Raw genomic sequence first — 6,736 nt, 5'->3', positions numbered from 1 at the left:
GGTAAAAACGTCAAGGGTTTAGAAATATGCTCCATCTGTCAGATAGGTCAAGATGACCTTGTGTTCTCCCCCCTAAAAAGAAATTCATGTATTTATTCTTCATTTAGGCTCATGCTGAGCAGAAAACAGGACAAAATGCCTCCAGCAGCTTTAGAACTGATGGATGTTACTTAATTTTCAAGCTGTTTCAAACATCTTTCACTCTTTCTTGAAAATATTAATAGTTAATATTTTTGCAGGATGCTATTGCTTCAGGCTGATGTTCTCTGCCTTAGAGAATTTTTTGTTTAGAATTTCATGCCTATTGGCAAGACCTGCTTTCTGCTTTACTTAAGAAATCAAGAAGGATCTCTTCTGCAGATAATTCTGTGCTGCTGCATTGTCTCATAATGCTAGCTGTTAAGGGAACATTTCCTTGTTGCAGCGGTACACACACACACGGAAGTTAAGATCTTCGGGGTATCTTCTTGGACTGGCATCCCTAAACTGTGCACTTTGTTCCTTTTCACTGCCTTCCTTTTTTTTTTTTTTTTTTTTCTTTTTTTTTTTCTTTTTTTTTTCTTTTTTCAAGTTCCTGCGGTAGGTAAAAAGGTAAAAATCCCCTAGGTCTGACATGGTGCTTTTATGGTGCTTTTAAGTGACTGCTTTTCAAGCATGAAGTTACTGTGTCCGTGCTGTCTAGAGTACATATAGGCAATATGGTGATTATTTTCACTGATTGCTAGGTGAGGTCAGCGGAAACCCCTGCACAGCGGGGTTTTACCTGCGAGGGTTTTGCTTCCCGAAATACTCGGCGACCTACTCATTCTTACTACTCACACGCACCCTCGTGTGGTCAAATTCCGTGTCGCTCCCTCCTGCTCCCAGTTTCCTAAAGTACCTCAGCGAGAGCAGAATCGTCTAGCTAGTTATCGTGCCCTCCTCGGGGATCTCCACGGAGCCATGGGATATTCTGAGCTGGAAAGGATCCACAAGGATCATCGAGTCCAGCTCTTAAATGAATGGGCCGCTGCCGATCCAGCACACAACTTCAGCGTTATTGGCACCACGCTCTCACCGACCGAGCCAATGCTTCCAGCCCTCCCCCAGTTTCCACACATCTTCCAGAACAGCAGCTCCCTCCTCAAAGCCAACTGCAAAGATCTTGGGGAAAAAAAGAAAAAAAAAAAAGAAAAAAAAAAGTTAAACAGCAATCATCGCTCACCACATGTGCTTCATTTTTTTCAGGCTGGCAGTGACTCACAGGTTTTATAAACTTCATTGACTTGCACAGTATGACCTTATTAGATAGAAGAATATGGAAAAGGAGGGCTTGCCTGTAAGCACTAAAGTCATGCTTTAAACAAAAAAACCCAGACAAGTAGACTTTAAAGAGACACTGATCTAAAAATTCCCTAGAAAAGACAGAAAATCCTCATCAAAGGTGAATTACTAACAGTCTCATTTAGCAAGGGAAGCTGTTTCATGTAAAGGTAGTCTCATGCACTTTAGTTGAGAGTGCAATGGTCACACCAGAATGCACCATACCATGCCATGCCACATCACACCACACCATATATTGTGCATTCATGCCATTAAGAGGAAAACTGCTTGAATGACAGTAAAAGCTCTAATGAGGTTGGCCACAGATTCCATTTTACAGCTCTTTAACCTTCTATCAGTTTCTTAATCTTTCTTACGTTGCTATTGAACTTCATGTCTTTCAATCATCAATTCCTTTCAACCAACCCAGATTTTAAACTACAGAATGTATAGAAAGATGCTTCCATTGCAGCAAGATCATAGAAATACTTTTTTAATGATTCAAAAGTTGTTTAGAATTGATAATGAAATACCTTGCAGTGGAAAATGCGGTTCCTAACTAGGTAATGAATTCTGATAGAATTCTGTGTTTTAGCTGTTCTTATCCTAACTCAGAATACTTGCTATTCCACATTTTTGTTTGCACAGTAATAATCAGAGGACACATGTGATTAAGCCAGCTGTTTCTGAAGAAAAAATAATTGAGCTTGACACTGATCATCCCAGTGTAACACGATATCTGAGTCAGCTGCATGGTTAAGTGAGGCACCGTGAGCACTGCTGTAGGCTAGAGGTCTTTGGGAGAAACACACCCAAGTGAACATCAGAGGAAATTCTCAAGGGAAGCAGATGGCAAGGAGATGCTTCTAGAAGGACAAAGAACATCCTACAGATAGAAATGCTTTACCCAAATAGTTTGATTTGTCCATTTGAGTAAATTCTTACATGACTAGATGTAAAGATCTTGCCGACTTCAGATAAATCAGAACCGCAAACTGAAGAAGTAACTTAAAATAATGTTACAGGAATGTATATGCCTTCAACACTACATTAGTTAGTGTTGAAGGCATATACATTCATAGTATACTTTCTGTTCTGCACAAAGATCCATGTATACCCAGCTTTACATATCCAACTTCCATTATTTTTTTTTCCTACTGTTACAGAACAAAATGTAACTGTCTTTCTCTATTGTTTTGGTTTTGCTATTTTGTTTAGATTTTACTATGTTTTATGGGTTTGTGGGTTTGGTTGGGTTTTTTTGTTTGTGGTTTGAGTTTTCATTGTTTTATTTTGGTTTTGTTCTTGGGTTGGTTTTATTTTATTATTTTAACAAAGTTGCAGAATTCATATGGGCTAATTTGAAGAAAAAAGACATAATCTCTCTGGCTGCATTTCCCATTCTGGTTAATAGCAGGACCACCCAGTTTTATACCAGTACAGCTGAGCTAAAGGTACCCTTGTGGGCTGGAAATCACAGGAAGAGACTAGGAATGCTTCAGCTGGCAACGGAGGGTGGTTTTTTTCTGTTTGTAGTTTGCCTGTCACCCTAAACATGGAGGAGTAGGGATCTTAAATAGAAAAATCACAGAGTACAGACCTGGCACAGACCTGAGAACATCAACCCTATCTCTAAGTGCCTGTCTTTTGTTTCATTTGCTCTGTATAGATCAGAAGATCCCAGATCATGATCTCCTGGACAATCTCCACAAGTTCACAGGTGACTTTCTCTGAGCCCACAAATACACTTACCACCATGGGAAGGTCCTCATAATGGCCTGAGTAACACTACAGGGGCACCTGATAGATGCACTTTGTGCTGCCTTCTCTAAGCCTCCTCATATTTTTGCCCCTACCCAATGTGATATGCCACTCAGGGCTGCAAAATATGCATTCACCTGTGTGTGAAGCAGGTTACTCCCTTTTGTGAGAGCCATGTTGTGAATGCACATGCAGAGCATTGGTGAACACAAACAGTGAGGAGTAGCTGATAATGGTACAACCCTGGACTAATTTGTCTAGACTTCAATGTGATTGACCAGATCATGCATAACCAGATCAAAGTTAATCTCCTATCAGATATTTTAAAAAATACTTGAGCTGGCAGTTTTTTACTTCTTCCTCTAATCTGAGCACTGACGTAAGTTAAGGATAATCAAATACCCTAGATTGTTCCAGGAAAGCTTGGAGTATGGTTACAGGCAAAAGAGGGGGAAAAGACAGTCTTAGAGGATACGCAGTGCTAATGCTGATGCAAAATCTGAAACCAATATAAGGCCACAAGCAAGGAAATAGAGATGAGCTATTTGAGTAATGGGTAAAGCTAGATTTCAAATATTCATTTTTATTAAATAAATGGAATTCTGACTAAATAGGATGTAGTTTTGGGAGTTTCTGTAAGTTGGAACAGATACAAATATTTGATATGGTAACTAGTGTCCTGCCTGTGCTTATATCACTGCTGAAAAGAAATCCTAAAAAGAAACATTAACATGAATCCTGGTAAATGAAATGTGCTATTAGGTAAGTTACTGTGACTTATTCATGAAACTGCCATGTTTTTCCCATTTTGGTAACAGATATGGTTAACTTTATAATATGGTAACTTTATAATATGCAGTACAAGTCATTAATATTTTCATCCTTGTGGGCTGAAAATGTTATCTTGCTGTGTTAAGCAGTCTGTTTGTGAGGGAGTTGGGGCAAATAATGCTGTCTATAGAAATAGCTGCTCCCAGAAGATGCTCTGAAGGTAGATGCTTGGCAGTTTAAAACATTGGTAAAATAGATGTATTGCCATTTGCAAATTCCAGTTCTAAAAAACCCTGCAATCTTCTATAATTCAGTTCAAAGTCCTGATACTGAACAAACAAGTGTTGTGCCAGGCACTTGATATCTTAATTTCCTGCCACTGAATGATCTCTGCCACAGTCATTGCAGAGGGGCTAACATGAGTCACTAAAAGCACATGTACTATCCCTGGAGAGGCTTTTGTAGTGCTAGTGGAATTGAACAGTCTTCCACTGTCTCCCGAGTACCTGGAAGCCTGTACCATACATTCACTGTGGCTGGTGTAATGTCTCTTAAATTAGTATAAATGTTTCCAATTAAATGGGCTTATGTAAATTTATACCATAAACTAAAAGGTCTCTAGGATGGAAAAGAATTAAGTAACTGAAGTTAGTAAATAGAAAATAGTACACTCCAGAGACAGTTTGCTCAATGGCAAGATGAGAGGAAGATTCAGCCAAAACCTAGTATTCCCCAAAGACATATTTCTAACAGTGTGAGACAGGTAGTGAAGATTTTCCCATGAGAGCTAATGGAACTGAGTCGGAGGAAGCATGTAAACACATACATTACACACTACTCACAGGACAGGGCCAAAGACAGCTGCAAGTGTGTTGAGACAGTCCCATGGAGGACACACATGACGGTGTTTTCAGAGCCGATTGCGAGCCTGAAAGATCACCTCACTGTCGCCAGGACACTCGGGGCCCAGCTGACAGTGCTCGCTAGCACCTTGCTCGCCACCTCCTTCCGCACTGCCGCAGTTCCCCGGCCCTCCCGGGCTGCAGCCGGCTCAGCCCGGCCGGGGGCCCGCACGGAGGCGCAGCCGGCGCAGGGAGGCAGCGGCAGAGCCGAGAGCGCAGGGACAGCGGGCACAGCCGGGGCACGGCGGCCTTGCGCAAGGCAAAGGCCCATGGCCAACACCGACATTAAAGGAGTCGTTCTGAAAGGAAAGGGCGCTCCACGTTCTCCTGCGAGTAGCCGCGGGGTTAGGAGCCAACTCCGGGTGAATGCTGCACCATCGGAGGGAAGGGCACTTGGGAGAGCAGAGGGGTGTCCTCCCCCTGCCCCCCAGGACCGTGGGGTTTCTGCAGTGTAGAGAGCAGAGCACAGGACTTCTTTACAACAGCCAGCAGTATGTATACATTATCACTATCACTTGAAGTGTTTGGTCTCCAGAGGACTCTGGTTTCCAGTGCTCGATCTTGTTTTCTTTCCATCCCATGTTCGGCCTTTCCTTCCATGTCCTGGTGCATGCCAGCACTTCTGCTATCCTTGAGCTGCCAGATCTGAGCAGACTGACAGTAATCTGGGATCTGCAGTCCAGCAGTCATGGGGTGACCAACTCAGCCACCACGATGAGGCTAAGAAGTGGAGCCCAGTGGAGCCTGAAGCTTTTGGGCACGGCTGCTGGGACTGGCCGCAATGGGAGGTAACTAGGGCACACAGATCTCATGGAGCTTCGGGCTGAGCGCAGCCACTGAGCGCAGTCCAGTGTGCGGGCTGGACTGGGAGCGGTCACGTTACAGCCCACTCATGCTGCCCCCTGGCCATAGCCACCCTTCGCTGTGCTGCCATAATGCCCAACACAGAATTATGGTAGCACTCCTCTCCCTCCTTCAGCACCCCCAGCCCCTTGGGCCTGGTGAGGAAGGAACCTATTTTACTAGTTTTCAAGATTCCAGAGACTGCAGGCCAGAGGTAAATTAGTTTTATAATAGAATTCAACTGCCTTACCTCATCAGTATCTGAAGGGAGGGTGCCAAGAGCATGGATTCAGGCTCTTCTCAATGATACCAAGCAACAGGTCAAGAAGCAATGGGCAAAACTGATGAACAGGATTTCCCACTCAAATATGAGGAAGAACTTTTTTACTATGAGATTGACTGAACACTGGAACAGGCTGCCCATAGAGGTTGCGGAGACTCCTTCACTGGAGATATTCAAGAACCATCTGGATTTAATTCTGTGCAATGTACTTTAGGACAACACTACTTGAGCAGGGAGGGTGGACCAGATGACCCAATGTGGTCCCTTCCAAACTGACCCATTCTGTCATTCTGTGAACTGTGATGAAAGCAATACAGATGTGACATTCTCAATGCAGGTCAAGCAATTTTAAACAAGCACAGGCTCTAAAAAAAGTTGTTAACTTTTGTGTTTTTAAGTTAATTAAGAAATAAATCCTAAGTGTTGCAACCTTCTCAGCTTGCTCAGAAGGGTGAATGACACAGAATCTGGGCCATTTTTTTGGCTGCCATGAATAAATGTTTTAAGAGGTTGCTCCATCTGACTTTCCAGATGCTGTCACATGAAGTGGCAGACCATGTGTGTACTCTTACACGCTTACAAAGTGGAGACATGCATCATTTTACCAGTGAGCTTAAATCTTTACCAGCCAAATGCAAGCAAGGGGAAACTGACTGGCTGCAGGGATGTAGAGGGGTAGGAGAAGAGAGACAGCACGAGTATGCATGTCTGTAAGCGCACCTTTGCATAAGAAGAAAACATGCTTATCACTCAGTATGGCTGTGCAGCCCGAGTGCAATACAGAGATAATACATGTAGGTAATAAACTCATTAAAGGAGAGAAAAATTTGAGATAATAATTTACCAGGTGTAACTAAAGCTCTGTTAAACTGAC

Source organism: Ammospiza caudacuta, chromosome Z, assembly GCF_027887145.1.
Source record: "Ammospiza caudacuta isolate bAmmCau1 chromosome Z, bAmmCau1.pri, whole genome shotgun sequence".
NCBI classification, from domain to species: domain Eukaryota; kingdom Metazoa; phylum Chordata; class Aves; order Passeriformes; family Passerellidae; genus Ammospiza; species Ammospiza caudacuta.
Note: the sequence above shows the minus strand (reverse complement) of the source record.